Source organism: Lissotriton helveticus, chromosome 11, assembly GCF_964261635.1.
Source record: "Lissotriton helveticus chromosome 11, aLisHel1.1, whole genome shotgun sequence".
NCBI lineage: Eukaryota > Metazoa > Chordata > Amphibia > Caudata > Salamandridae > Lissotriton > Lissotriton helveticus.
The window spans coordinates 2289020-2304363 of record NC_136072.1 but is presented as its reverse complement, the minus strand read 5'-3'; the positions used below and the strand labels follow the sequence as shown (position 1 = coordinate 2304363).

The window sequence follows — 15344 nt, the reverse complement described above, 5'->3', positions numbered from 1 at the left end:
TCTCCCACTTCAGGTCGTGTCCCAGACTCCCATCCGCTAGGACAAATCACACTTCTACCCAAGATACCAGCGGCTGACGCCAACTAGCTCAACAACCTCAGACCTATTTCCAACTTTCCGTTCCTAGCTAAAACATTGGAGAAGTGCGTTCAAATTACTTCAACCTCCTCAACACCTTTCAGTCAGGTTTCAGGAAAGGATGTAGCACTGAAACAGCGATGCTCAATACTGCAGATGACATCCTCAGAGCCTTAAATGAAGGTAAAGCCTGCCTCCTCAGCCTTATTGACTTCTCAGCAGCATTTGACACAATCAACCACCGAGCTTTACTTGAGACTCTAAAGAGGCGAGCTAGCATTATTGGCACCATATAAGAATGGTTCACTTCCTTCTTGCAGCACCGTCCACACCAGATTAAAATCAACTCCTGCCTCTCTGTACCAACATGAGTCAAACTCGAAGTCCCGCAAGGATCGATCCTCTCACCATCCCTCTTCAATGTCTTCATTGCACCTCTCGCAATTATTCTGAAACAAGCAGGGGTTCAATACAACCTATATGCAGAAGACACAAATCTACTCCAAAATCAAATCACCCAGTGACGTCCGACACCTCAATGTCACCCTAACCAAGATGCAAACCCAGCTTAACGTAAACTATTTAAAACTGAACCCAGACAAAACAGAATACTGTTCTTTCTGAAAAGTAGCCCCCGACCATTGCAAGACTGGTTCAAGGAGCTTGATGCTCTAAACTGCTCCCTCATCCTATTCGACTCGGTAAAGTCACTTGACATTACCCTGGATAAGAACTTGTCAACGAAGGACCACAACAAGAACTCTGCAAAAAGTGCGCTTCACCTTTCATATCTCAAGACAATCTTATAATCCTTAGTATTTTCTAAACTGGACTACGGGAACGCTGTTAGAGGGCGATTTACTACAGGGCAAAATGGCAAGGGGCTGAACTGCAGCACTCAGAGCCTGCAGAGAGTGACCGAGGGAGTGAGCTAGGGACAATAGGGGTACCTTAATTTGTACCAGGTGTGCAGAAACGCTTGCTCTAAAAATAGAGAAAACATATGTGAGCCATGGAAACAGATGAAAGTTTAACAGATTTATTAAGAAGATGCAACTTCAAGACACTTCAATATAAAGGCATAAAAATCACATTAGTTCTGAATCCAGGGCTCCGCATTCTCAGGTAGCCACTTGGATCAAATTGCATTTACTGAATCGTTGCTTTTGAACAGTTAGAGAGTCTAAACCTTAAAGACACATGGAGTCTAAACCTTAAAGACTTAGACACATTTATAAGTTGAGGTAAAACACATTCAATAAGTAAAGCACATTTCATCTGGGAACACACATGTCCCTATAAGTGAGAAATCCTGAAATTGCAATATAAACACTTTTAAATGTAATAAAGGGAAAAAGCAAGGTTACAGAGAACATAGCAAGTATAACATTTCATATTGCAGAGTATAAAATGGAGCAGCACATTTAAAATTCATGATCAACGGCTGTCAAAATAGCCCTTGGGAAAAACAAACTGTCAGACATTTATGTACAGATGAGGAGTAGTTCAAAGATGTGTTTGTGGACATCCTTTTTATATTCAAGGCGGTGAGAAGTCTATGGTAACGTCATCTCACGCCACCCGATGCCACTTCTCCTACCTGCGTCACGTATGGGATTGTACTTCTTTTTTCCCCATACATCTGTGCATCCCTTTCTGTAACTGTGGCACGTAAGCTGGACTAAAGGTCATGCCTCTTAGACTGGAAGTCTGTCATAAATTTGCATCGGACAGCAGAAAAATGTGTTATTGGGTAAAGGGATTTTATTTATATGTATATACCAAACTGTACGTCCTATTGCCACATCCATCACTCCAGCTTGACGTAGCTGCGGTGGGAAAGTTCCCCTTTTCTCATGCACAGTCTTAGGATGTGGTTCATTGTATGTCGAAAGAACAGGGGGGGGGGATGTTGAACTTTAACATTTGTGAACTTAGCACACAAGTAGGGTGGAGGCTCAAACAGGAGCGAGCAGCCTCACAGACAGGGGAGCTGATTAAAATCTTGATCAGACATGCCTTTAGTTTGCTAAACAGAAAGATGGCAGTACTCTGGCCAATCTAACTAAGGCCGACATTTTAAACAGAAGGGCCCACACAGGGGTTCATGCTGGCTAAGTGATAACAATGTCTCACTATATCAGTCCCTCTTATTTCCCCCTTTTTGTTCATTTATTGAACACCATTCGAACCGCATATTTACCTGGCGGTAGGGCAGTGGCCAAGGTGAATCATGAAGGAGCGGCTTATCAGGGCTTTTGTTAAGGGCAGCTCCTAAGTCTTCATGTGGTCCCCCTGATAGGTCACACATTGTCTTATATGGATGTACCAAGTCTCCCCCCCAAGGGAAGTGGGGGGCAACTATGCACCTGGGCTTGGTAGTGACTATCAAGAAGAACCTGTAATATGAGAGTCAGGGTTGGCGAGTTCTACTATATTTAACATTGCTAATTCTTCCCCGTCCCCTGGTCCCTTGCGTATTCCTGTGTATACTCCAGAGTCTGCATAATTCATCCCAACTACCTTAGAGCTGAATCTCTTACTACAGTACAGTATTATTTGTGTCCCGAAACGCAACAGCAACACACAAAATATAGGCATTATAAATTTTAGTACAGCAGACAGCCATGAAGGCATCCAGTCCAAGTTGAACCAATTAGGTAAAGCGTCTGCTTCAGCACCTCCCTCCTCATGCATCTGTCCCCCAGATTGTCCAACTCCTCAATGGCCTTTGTAAGTCTTCCATTGTCCGCATCATTGGCCAAAATGAAAGTACAGCAGAACCTCCCCACTTTGGCGCATACACCACCATTCATCGCAGTTAACTGGTCTAGAACATATCTGTGCTCCAGAACCATAAGTTGCAAAGGTCTTAGTTCTTCTGTCACGGCGTTGAACCCATCACAGGTGTTGTTGATGAGCTGCATTAGCTCATACCTAGTCAACTAAAGCCAGCAGGCATTGGCTTTGTTCTGAAACAGGGGGGAGAATGCCCCCAAAGAAAAGTTCAGCATCGTTGAAAAGGCGGAATTCTTGTGGAATCTCTTGAAATGGGCCATCTGGGAATTACTTCTTGACTTCCCTTTTTCGGTGGTGGAGCAGGATGACATCACCTTTCATCAGGTGGGTATGGATGTGGGAAACGTTCGCTGCTGGAACAACCAGATGCAGTTCATGCATCGTGACGATAGAACAGAGTCCTTGCCAGTGGGGAGGCAGCTGCAGGTAAATGTGTTCTCCGCAGGCCCAATAGATGTCCATGAGGCTGGAGGTGCTGTACTGAAGGTCCAAATTAAAGTGTGTTGCTGCAATTAGTGTTCCGACCCACAGGAACTGTTCCATTACCTAGGAAGCAAAGGAGAGGAGACTTTAGCTTGTATGCTCTTTGGTTTGTATGTTGTACCCTCGTTCAAAGTGTACCTTCTAGTTTCCTATGCCCATTTCTCAGCACACTCCCTCCCAATATCCTCATTGATATAATGTTTGTGCTCTTGTACTACAATTGGGCTTCCTAAGGAGGCTGCCTTACATATCAAGTCATGTGGGCCATTCCACTTGCTGTTGAAATAAATAGCCTTCAAGCGCAGAATTGGTCTCCACTGACAAGGGCATGTGCCATGGGTATGGTTGGCTCGTTAATGGGCGGGTGAGTGGCATTTTGATGGGGGCATTGGGAAGGTGAAGTACCCTAGTCTCTTAAAGTGATATTCCCAAACTTGCATTACGTTTGCTGGCACTTTCATATCACGGTTAACTTCCATTCCCCTTTCAAACTCCAATGGATCAGGGACGACCGTAAATGTAATATACTCGTCATCCCACTCTGTGGCGTTTACACATCCAACATCTATTTTGGCTGACTGGAGCTGTATCCGACCATGTATGCGGCAAAGAAACGGGTGTAGGAGACATTTGGTGGTGGGCAGTGGGACTTTTGGGAAAGAACAATTTATCTACGCCTACAGCGCGAGGAATGTGTGAACATAAAGCAGGACTCATTTGTGACCTTCCTTCCAACCTCCCTCATGTCCCTGTAGCACATGTTATCTAATAGTGCGTTGTGAACCCCATTATCCTCTGCTGGCTTACTAGGGCGCTGGGAATGGAAATTAGGTATAGAGTGCTGGCCCAAAGTACAAACAACTGTGCTGGAGATCACTGAGCCAGTCTGATATTTGTGCAGCCGGTGCTTTCTTACGTTGGGTACGCAATGTATCTGACTGGCATTCTCTCGTGATCCATTTTATATCTGTAACGGGAACATTTAGGGGTGTCTGGCATAGGGGGATTTAGGGTAAGATCAAGTACCATGTCCCATTCTGTGGGGTCGGCATGGGGTATGGAAGGCGTCAGGGTGGGCGGCATATGGGTGTCATAGCCACTGCTGGTGCTTATCCCCGTTTGCTTGTTACCAGGAAGTGTCTTGGACATGGGGTTCCTTGTGGTGGTGGTAGCTCTAATATTGCTAGCAGCACCTCTCTGAACGCACTGCAAACCAGTGGAATACAGCTATTGAAGCAACAAACATAGAAAATAATGGTGACTGTACATATCTTTTTAAGTGACATCTTGGTACGAGGGGTGGGTCTGTTACTGCGTCTCAGTCCATAGACCACCATACGATCTCCATGCTCATGTTCTTGGATGGTCAATATTCAGATCTCGGATGGTGCCGGGTGGGTCCTCACGTGGCTTCGATGTATCCATTCCTATTTGGCTACTCAGACAGCTGTGGGTGAAGACTCCATGATTTTAAAGTGTCCGTTGAATTTGGGGTCTTTCCACTTCCGTACTTCTTCCATTACAAAGATGTGTCCCCAAGGCAGATAGCCGGAAGTTAACCAGAAATGGGACCCTTGTTCTTGGTCTTTGATATCTGAATGGAAAGGAACTTTGAAGCATGCATTAGGGCACATAAATAATTAAACAATTCAACTTTTAAAATCTCAGAAAACTTTTCAGTGTCTACTTTAGGTCTGGTGGAGAGAACAACCACACTCATTGATCTGTCAGTGACAAGCTGGTGAGGTGTGAGGTGATGATCAGAGCTGGGAGTTTTTCTGAGTGTAAACAGAGCAAATGGGAATGCAATAGTCATTTTTCAATTGTGGCACCTCTTACTGATCTTGGTTTTGAGCAGACCGTTGAGGCGCTCACAAATACCATTGCTTTGGGGGTGATAGGCTGACGTCAACTTATGTTTTACTCCTAACATTGTGGCAATTGTGGCAAAAATGGCATTTGAAAAATGGCTGCCATTGTCACTGCGAATGGCATACGGTAATCCCCAGCGACACATGACCTCACGAAGCAGGAAGGTAGCTGCAGCCTTTGCGTCACAATGGACACATGGTCCAGCTTCAATCCACCGTGAGAAAGGACACACCACTAGGAGACATTGGTAGTTCTGGCACCTGTCAATCATGTCTACATAGTCAATGTGGAGCTCTCTAAAAGAACCCTTGGTGTTGTTGATGCGACTGTTTCCATAGCTGGATTAGGGGAATACTGTTGACAAATGAGGCATTGATGAACAAAGGGTTGTAGCTGCTCATATGCAATGGGGATGAACCACTGTCCGCAAAGTTGTGGACATGATATCTCGAGGGACATGTGTAGGAAGGTGTAACTGAGAGTGCTATTTGCAATAGCAACTGTGACAGGACAGGCTCTCCTGTAATTCTCTGTAAATGAAATCTGAAGCATCCTGCTGTACTCCCCTCTTCTACCACAACTCTTTCTTCAGGTGGGGCACTCTCCTGTATCTCAGAGGTGCAGTTGTGCAATGAGATCCTATTGCTGTGTATCATCGATGGTGTATGGAAGTGTTGGGTCAGGGGTATCCGACAGTGGCGACTCACTTGTGTCATCAACTGTATTTTGTGTACCTTCCTGCACTGCGGAGGGTGCATCTTGGGCAAGTAGAATGGGGCACAGACATTTTGTACCGAGGATAGAGATGGTACAGGTTGGGCCCTCTTGCTGCTGCTTTTGCAGCTCAATCTGACATGGCATTTCTTCTGGACACGACATTTTGGCCATTTGTGTGTGTGCAGCAGATTTTACTACAGCTACTTCGACTGGCAATGTCACTAATTCTAGAGTTCTTCAAGTAACTGTGTGTGCATCACAGATGTGCTGTCTGTTTTGAGAAATCCATACCTTTTTCATGTCAAGATGCTGGAATGTGTTGGTGGTGACATATGCAGAATCAGAGTATACAGTAATTCTTTCATCAGCTCCATGTTTGAGGGCTGCAATCAGTGCCACTGACTCTGCTGCCTGTGCCGAGTAATGTGATGGCAATGCTATCTGCTGTACAATGTCTAGAGAGTCAGAGGAGTTATTCTGCTGTGCCCTGGCCACTGCAGCTCCTGTGTATCTTATCCCGGTCTTAATTAATGGTAGAAGAACCATCAACAAAGTAGACTGTACTGTCTGTAAGGGAAACTTTTGGGTGAGGACTGCTGTCATGACCTGTCCATTACAGTGAGTGAACAAATAGAATTCTTGTCTAGTCAGGAGAGCCTAACACTGGTGCAGTTTTAATCTCATCTTTCAATCGTACGAAGGCTGATCTCATTTCAGGTGTCCAGTCAATCTTGTTATGCCTGTCTTTAGCCATTTTGACAGCTTTCAGGAGTGGTGCAGTGACAGTATAATAGTCAAAGACCCACTGTCTGACATAGTTCACTAGACCTTGGAACTTTTGCATGTCTTTGACTGGCTGAGGTTCTGGAGTGTTCCTCATTACCTCTACTCTCCCTGGAGTAACTCTTCTCCCTGATGCTGAAATCTGAACTAGGTACTGCACTAATTCCTGACAATATTGCAGTTTGCTGGTCTACTTTGTATCCTCTCTGTGCTAGTGTTGTAAGCAGAGCAATTGTATCCTGTCGGCACTCTTGCTCTGTGGTGCTACAGAGGAGTAGGTCATTGACATATTGTAGCAGAGTGCTGTCACATTGGAAATTTTGACAAATCATCTTTGACAACTGTTGATCACACTGGGGACTCACAGTAGTCTTGAGGTAACCTTTGATATGTGAACTGCCTATTTCTGAATGAAAATGCGAATAAATACTGGCTGTCAGCATGCAATGGGACACTGAAGAGGGCATTCTTCAGGCCTACGATCGAAAAACCCTGTATATCTTGAGGAATTTGTTTGACAGCCATCATTCTGGTTGATGGTGTATCAGGAATGGAGAAAGTCATTGTGCCGTTCTCACTGAAATGTATTCTCATATTTAATTTGGCCATCAGATCACGTCCGAAGATATTTACTGGGGACTGTTGTGTAAAGTAGACGCTGCTGAAAACATTTAGCTCCTATTTCTATTGGTACTGACTCGGTGAAAGGGACCCTTGTTATTGCCCCTGAGAAATCCAGCGAGTTTGTGCTCTGGTTTGAGATGGGCAGTGCCCCCTCCCTGACACAGGAGAATGTAGCACCTGTGTCAATCAAGAAACTATACATGTTGTTAATCGTGGCATTTACAACTGGGTACTCCCTAATATTTGTGAAACACGACAACGCGGGACACACTAGAGTTGTCTGTGGGCTGCCCTAACTTGAATATCCTCCAGCCTGGTACTGCTGGATGGTGCCCTGTGAAAACGAATTGGAGGGCAGTACTGTAGCTCCCTGTGGTACAAGGGATTGAGTCTGGGCACCATTTGGTACACTGGTATTTGTTGCTGAGGTAGCTGTGGCTGTATGTGTTGTGCCGTTACCGGTGTGTTACCTCCTAGTTCATTTAAGGCACTTTGTGAAAAATTAGTGGCAGCACTTGACTCACTGGTGTAGCTACCATAACTGCTTCAAGAGCCTCTCTTTAGTTTTTGCTGTACTAATTTAGCAGATGCGTTTTCAATTGCCAATTGCCTTGTTTGTGACATTAGAGATCTGATGTCTGGGACATCGGAAAACTTCAGGCGCAGTTCATGCCATAGCGCTGATCTTATTTTATTGAAAGGATCACCATCTAATTCTGTATTAGTGGTGGAAAGTCTTGTGTCGATGCGTGTAAACATATCCTCTGCATCCTCTTCAATCAGGGAGGTGAGCAGACTTTTCACATCCTAAATAGCCAATGACACCTGTAGTGTGCTCTTCAAAGGCTTGTATCCACTTTCCCGCACCCTCTGAGAGGTGGGAGTTCCTCCTTCAAATGTTCTTTGTCCATAAGGGACCAAGAGTCATAGATGGGGGGGGGGGGGGGGGGGCATTTACATTTTTGAACAGCAAGGGCAGCTGGTGTGTTACCTCTGTAGGTCTTGTGTGATCGTACCTGCGTGCGTATCCGACAGACCCTTAGGCCTTGGCGCATGTACTCGTAGTTCCAATCATTATCTCCTGCCTCCTGCAAGATACATTCTTCAGCAGTGGCCATTTCTTCTGCCTCAAAAGATCCTTCTCGGGCCCGACATTCATTTGAGGTGCATTAGCTTCTGTCCAGCCTGCCAAGTTATCGGAGAATGGATTGACATAGTAGTCAGACCCTTCTCCAAGTATTACTCTCATTTGGCGTCTGGTCAATGGCTGTCTTGGCCTGTTAAGGGCCATGCGGTGCAGTCCTCTAGATCTGGCGGTGCGCAGGCGTGCTCTACCCGATACATCATATTTCTGTGGGATGTCATCAGGCCGCTCATCGTTAACACTAATATTTTCTATCACTGTTCTTTCCTGCCTTCTCCACCTATTTTCTGCCCGTTCAAGCACGTTTGGCAGGTACAAATTATCTAGGTCTAGCTGTGGTGTTTCTGGCCTGCGTGGTGCAACTACTGGAAGTGATGCCTGAGGTACAGGAGCAGGTGGTGGTGTCACCTGAGGGTTATAATTAATGACTGTTGGCAGAGCTTGGGGTGCACTTTTGTTGGCTGTAAGAGAAGCTGCTGTGTTGCTCTGTGGTGGGGCTACACTTTGGGCCTCCTGATGCAAGTCTATCCATGGCCCTTGCTGTGGCATGATAGTTGGGACCCCACCACTGTGTGACCCTGCTAGGCTTGCAGCACCGGCTAATTCATTGAGTGTTGGGTATTTCCCTTTTACTAAATTGGCCCAAGCCACCCGTCAGTTCAGTCATTCTATCCTCTACCCTGCCTACTTGTAATGGCAGTCGCTGGATTGTTGCTGTATTGCCAGTGGGATTTCTTGTGTACTGTTCTTGTGACCTGTCCCCTGCTTCTCTACCCGTTCTTTGGTAGAAGTCTGGCTCGGTCCTCCTGCTAATATGTCCCTCTGTTACTACCTCAGGGGATACTGCTCGCTGTCCCTATTTTCTTCATTAAACTGTATCAGGTGTACTTCCTCTCGCTTGGGACCAGTGTTAAGGGGTTGCCATCCTTTATAGTGTGTCTATATTGTAATGCTGCTGGATAGGGGACCGAAATGGGCCATAATGTCTAGTTCTTGTCCCTGATGGATTATGATTCTCAATGAGGGATGTGGGGGCTGGGCGGTTAGGTCTGGGGAGTGGCATTGGGAGCTGTGCTGTGAACCACCAGAGACCCTATTGCTCTCTTGGTCCTGTTCTTGCAGAGTTGGATGCAAACGTCATCTCTATTGTAAATAGCGCGTCAATCTGACCTGGCATTCCTGATGTTGCACCCTGCATCACTGGGCTTTGGGAGCTTAGTGATAGCTGACCCCGTGTGCTCTCTGGTCTACGGTCTCACGAATCATCAGAGATGTCTGGGGCAGAGAGATCGTCATGGCCCATGACTGCCTGGGCATTTGATAAGAGACCAGCTCTGGGTACATACCACCTGCGTCATAGGCTGGTGGAGGCGCGGTGGGTGTTGGGGCTGGTGTGTCACTGTCCTTAAAGATGCTCCACATAGCAAGGGTGTTTCGTTTTTTGAGTTTGCTACCGAGTACTTTCCTTCCAGGAATGTTGCAGTGCAATCTAGCACCTTTTTATCAAATGTACCTTCTTTTGGCCAGGGGTGTAGCATATTTTGTGTGAGCTCGTGCAGCTCGCTACAATGTTTTATGATACTCTTTTACTGAGTTGTCATGATAAACTTCACAGCTCAGTAAAAGAGTATCAAGTGTTGCAGTGGTGTTGCCATTATTCCTCAGTGTTGTGTGTAGAAAGGGGCAAGGGTGTATCTCTACTGGGTGTTCTGGTCAGCCTCACCTGCTGCAGGTCTGTTGTGTCAATTCCCAGGGCTGAGATTAGTGTCAAGATGACTGTACACGTTAGTGGTGAGACCTGACCAGAGGATGATGTTTTATCCTCAGAAAGGGCAACACAGCCGTTCTCCATGTGTACCGTGATCTGTAGTCTTGGGTATTGTGTGGGCGGTCTGCTCATCCCCTAGAGTTATCTTTGAGGTGGCAATTGGTGGCAGTGAATTTGACAGCACTATTCTCCTTTTAACTGGCGGTTTTGTAAATATGCCCACAATAATGGATAGTGCGTTGTGGACGGGTGTCTTTCTAACCGCTCTAGGATACTTGGTGAGGGCGGCTGCTGCTGCAGCTGCTCATGCAGCAGCTGGGCGTGATGTTCACAGACCAGGGGCCAGTTGGGGTCGTGGAGTGCCTGCAGAAATAATGCGTGATGTTCAGCCTAGTGGGGCGTGAGTATCTTGTGAATCTCCCTGCTTCTCCTGGCAGTTGATGCTTGAAGGAGGTGATGTCAGTGAGTGTTGATGGGTGAGATCAGGGCTCTCGCTACTTACTACACTTCCCACTGACGGTATTGATTCTGTGGAGGACTCTTCAGTAGTATATGAAGTTGATGGAGATACCAGTGGCATTTGCAATGGTGCATCATGAGTGTCCCCCATATAGGGGGAGCTCTGTGAATACTGTGGCCCCTCAAGTGTAGGGTGTGGTTTCGGGGTAGCGGGTCTACAGGCTGACACTGGGAGGCACCGTTGCACCAGATGCAGTGTAGATCTTACCCCAGTGCCCCGTGTGAGTGAGACTCCCAACAAGGTCCACGCTTTAGATATCAAGGCACTTTGGCGGTTGTCAATTTTTGTGCGCTAGTATTGAGTACTGCTATTCTTTTGTCTAATATGTGCAGAACTACTTCCAGTGGTTGCTGCCCACTGTGGCTCATCTGTGTCTCCTAGCGAAGTATTATTTATATATATATGTCCTTATGTGTCAGTTAAGAAGGTAGGGTAGTCCAGTACAAGCTCGTCCCCCAATGCCTCTTTAATGACTAAATAAAATGCCTCTTTAATCTCTTGTTTATCGGGGTGGTTATAAACACCTTCTGGAGAGAGGTCAGGGAATTGTAGGGTACTAGGGTGTTCGCCCAAGCAAGCAACGAGGACCTTGAGTTGCGGGGCCAAGAGGTGATCACTACAGTGGGTATTTCTAATCCTGGTGTTACCATAGAAACCTGCACGTGTATGGTGTGTGCAGTCTTATACGTTTTGTAGCTATGTATTCTATTTGGGGGAAAAAAATGTTAATTTAAAAGAAAAACATTTTCTGCAGACCTGAGGGACACAGTTATTTTGAATGGCCCAGTCAATGTTCTCTGGCTTTTTCCTAGCGAAGTCTGCAGTGCTGATGGGGGGAATCCTGAATGACAAATATACACCCAGGAAAGTAGCAGCATTAAAATAATATATCTGTGACAATTGTGGCACTCTAGATGCTTTAACTGAAGAGATTCTGTAAGCTAATCAGTGGCAGATCAATACACATGGAGATACAAAAATGCATTTGAAACCTCCCTAGTTATTGGATCTCAATAAACCAGTCTTCTGCATTTGGCAGTGGTCTTCAATAATGTTCACTAAATATTTTGCAGCAGCATCCTACGTAGCGGGCCCTTACCCTTAAATGATAGGATTGGTATGGGGCCAGTCACACAAATATTTGTTTACAATCAATATACATGTGCTTATAAACAAAGTCAAAAAAAAAACAATGTGCACCTACATATTATGGTCTCAGTAAAGTCAGCCTCTGTACCAGCCAGTGACTTCCAATACAATGACCATGAAAAACAATAATCACAAAAAAGTTCTGCTGCTATGCCCAATAAAAACCCTCTATATATACACACCACTAGACACTAAGCAATAACATAGTGCTGAAAGTACCTAATAATTAGCGAGCATTTTGTACATGTGTTTCAAAAAAGAAAGCAATGCAAACGGTGCACACAAAAAGGAGAAAATGCAAAAGGTACTTTAACTGGCGAAAATACAATATTTACTCTAAAAAAAAAAAAACACTTAATCCTCCCAGGGAACCACTTAAATGGTCTACACAGGTGACATCCAAAATTCCGTTAGCTACGCGGTTCTCAGATTTAGCCTCTTCTCTACTGATTATTATATAGAGGTTCTCTTATCTCAGAGAAGCTACAAAAATCACCAGACAAACATTGAAAGATGCCAGACAGTCTTTCCTTCCTTGTATTTACAAGAGGCACAGTAATAACATGTGTATATTTCTAACAAGATAAGCACGTAAATCACGTCAAGTTTCTAACTTCACTCTCTGGCTCAGAATTCCACTTCGCACACAATTTTCCCTCATTTTGAGAATATTTATAGCGAGACCATTAGACAGTAACAAGCTGATAACCTGGAAGGGATACAGCTGTGTCACAAACGCCTCTCTACCGTAACCAAGAAAAGACAATCGCACCAGGCAGTCCAGTTATAAACTTACCCGTGCGTTGTGCTCCTCTTATGGCTCAGTCAGAAAGGAGGGCACGATTGTTTAGCAGCCTGTATTTCCTTCCGGTCCAGCTGTTTCCTGTCTGTTGGTACTGCTACCCGAATGGGAGATTTATTACGGGGCAAAAGGGCAAGGGGCTGAACTGCAGAACTCCGAGAGCCTGCAGAGAGTGATCGAGGGAGTGAGCCAGGGACAATAGGGGGTACCTTAATTTGTACCGGGTGTGCAGGAACGCTCGCTCTAAAAATAGAGAAAACAGATGTGAGCCATGGAAACTGAGGCTGAAAGTTTAACACATTTATTAAGAAGATGCAACTTCAAGAAACTTCAATATAAAGGCATAAAAATCTCATTAGCTCTGAATCCAGCGCTCCGCATTCTCAGGTAGGCACTCGGATCAAATTGCATTTACTGAATAGTTGTTTTTGAACAGTTAGAGAGTCTAAACCTTAAAGACACATTTATAAGTGGAGGTGAAATACATTCAATAAGCAAAGCACATTTCAGCTGGGAACACACATGTGCCTATAAGTGAGAAATACTAATTATAATATAAACACTTTTAAATGTAATAAAGGGAAAAAGCAAGGTTACAGAGAACATAGCAAGTATAACATTTCATATTGCAGAGTATAAAATAGAGCAGCACATTTAAAATACATGAACAAAGGCTGTCAAAATAGCCCTTGGGGAAAACTCAGTCTGAAAGATGTGTTTGTGGATCTTCTTATATTCAAGGCGGTGAGAAGTCTATGGTAACGTCATCTCACGCACCCGATGCCACTTCTCCTATCTGCGTCACTTATGGGATTGTACTTCTTTTTATCCATACATCTGTGCATCCCTTCCTGTAACTGTGGCACGTAAGCTGGACTAAAGGTCATGCCTCTTAGACTGGAAGTCTGTTGTAAATTTGCATCGGACAGCAGAAAAATGTGTTATTGGGTAAAGGGATTTTATTTATATGTATATACCAAACTGTACGTCCTGTTGCCACATCCATCACTCCAGCTTGACGTAGCTGCTGTGGGAAAGTTCCCCTTTTCTCATGCACAGTCTTAGGATGTGGTCCATTGTACGTCGAAAGAACAGGGGGGATGTTGAACTTTAACGTTCGTGAACTTAGCACACGAGTAGGGTGGGGGCTCAAACAGGAGCGAGCAGCCTCACAGACAGGGGAGCTGAATAAAATCTTGATCAGACATGCCTTTAGTTTGCTAAACAGGAAGATGGCAGTACTCTGGCCAATCTAACCAAGGCCTACATTTTAAACAGAAGGGTCTACACAGGGATTCATGCTGGCTAAGGGATAACAATATCTCAAGTTATCAGGTGGCAAAATCAGTCCCTCTAACAGGGTCTCCAAAAGCTCACCTAGCCTCACTAAGGTCAGTCCTTAACATGGCAGCTCGACTCATAATTGGTGTTAAAAGATTTGAACACATCTTACCAACCCTCAACTGGCGTCCCATAGAGAGTAGATGTATTTACAAACTGGCCTGCACCACTCAAAAGGCCCTTCACGCCCAATCCCCCCCCCCCCCCCCCCAACTACCTAAACAGCAAACTAGGAAAATCCAGAACTCTGAGAAGCACCAACTCACTTCTCATCCCTCCAAAACTGAAAAAGAAAATGACCCATTGCCGGCCCTTCTCTGGCAACCTTAAGGATGTGGAACGCACTCCAGATCGACCTCCGATGCAACCCCTCCTTGTCTTGCTTCATAAAGGACCTGAAACGTCTCCTCAACCAATACTTTACCAACCAAGGTCAACCAACCAAGGTCAACCATCCTAGACTCCCTTCTCCACCCCCCCCCCTCTCCCTCGGACCTTAAAGGATGGTGATTACCTGACGGTGCAAACTACCTGCGTCTCTTCCCTCACTGGATACATAAGTATTTTGTCTTTGCTTATCTCTAGGCACCCTCATGTGCGGCAATGTTAAGCAATTTTTCTTTTCCTTTTTGTATGTAAAGTGCTGTGATACCCACGGGCAGTGGCAGCTGGTGAAGTTTGATAGTGGTGGGGCTGAACTTGGGCAGGGGGTTAGTCGCCATTCCCCCCTTACCCCATAGGACAGAGCACCCAGGCCCTTTTGCTACCGTCAGACAAGAGTGAATGTATTTGTGCACAGCATCTGTGCTGTCCTGCTCAGAGACAAAACTGGTGGTAGGGAATGCACACTAGCCTCACAGGGGGAATCAGCAGACCCTCCCCCAAACGGTCTCTGTTTCTCGTGCAATTCTCCAGTGCCTTCTGTGAGCCCTAGCTTTCCTCCCTACACACAATTCCCTAATAACCTCAGATACTCCTATGCCCCAACCCCTGAGCCTTGTCCTTGTACACAGGACGCCTGAATAGCCTGCATTGGGTTCCATCCTTGGGGAGGATCAGTCCTGGGACCACTGGACACTGAGCTAAAGGGTTTGTTTACTGGGGAGGGTGGGCCACTTTAACGATATAAGATGTACAGGGGGAGATGGGGTGCTGTGAGGGCAGGATACGTGCATGGGAGCATGAGGCACTGTGAAGGCAGGCTGCATGTTGGTAGGGTGGGGAACGGGAGGTGTGCACAAGAGGGTGTGGCAGTGTGAGGGCA

At 45.6% G+C, this 15344-nt stretch overlaps 1 long non-coding RNA gene across 1 annotated transcript; it reads right to left on the bottom strand.

Moving 5' to 3' along the window:
- Nucleotides 1-1101: 1101 nt before the first annotated feature.
- Nucleotides 1102-12840, bottom strand: LOC144791742 (uncharacterized). Its single transcript, XR_013602456.1, has 2 exons — nucleotides 12734-12840; nucleotides 1102-4954 (listed from the first exon to the last, which is right to left on the bottom strand). It is a non-coding gene; the product is annotated as an uncharacterized LOC144791742 (long non-coding RNA).
- Nucleotides 12841-15344: the final 2504 nt, after the last annotated feature.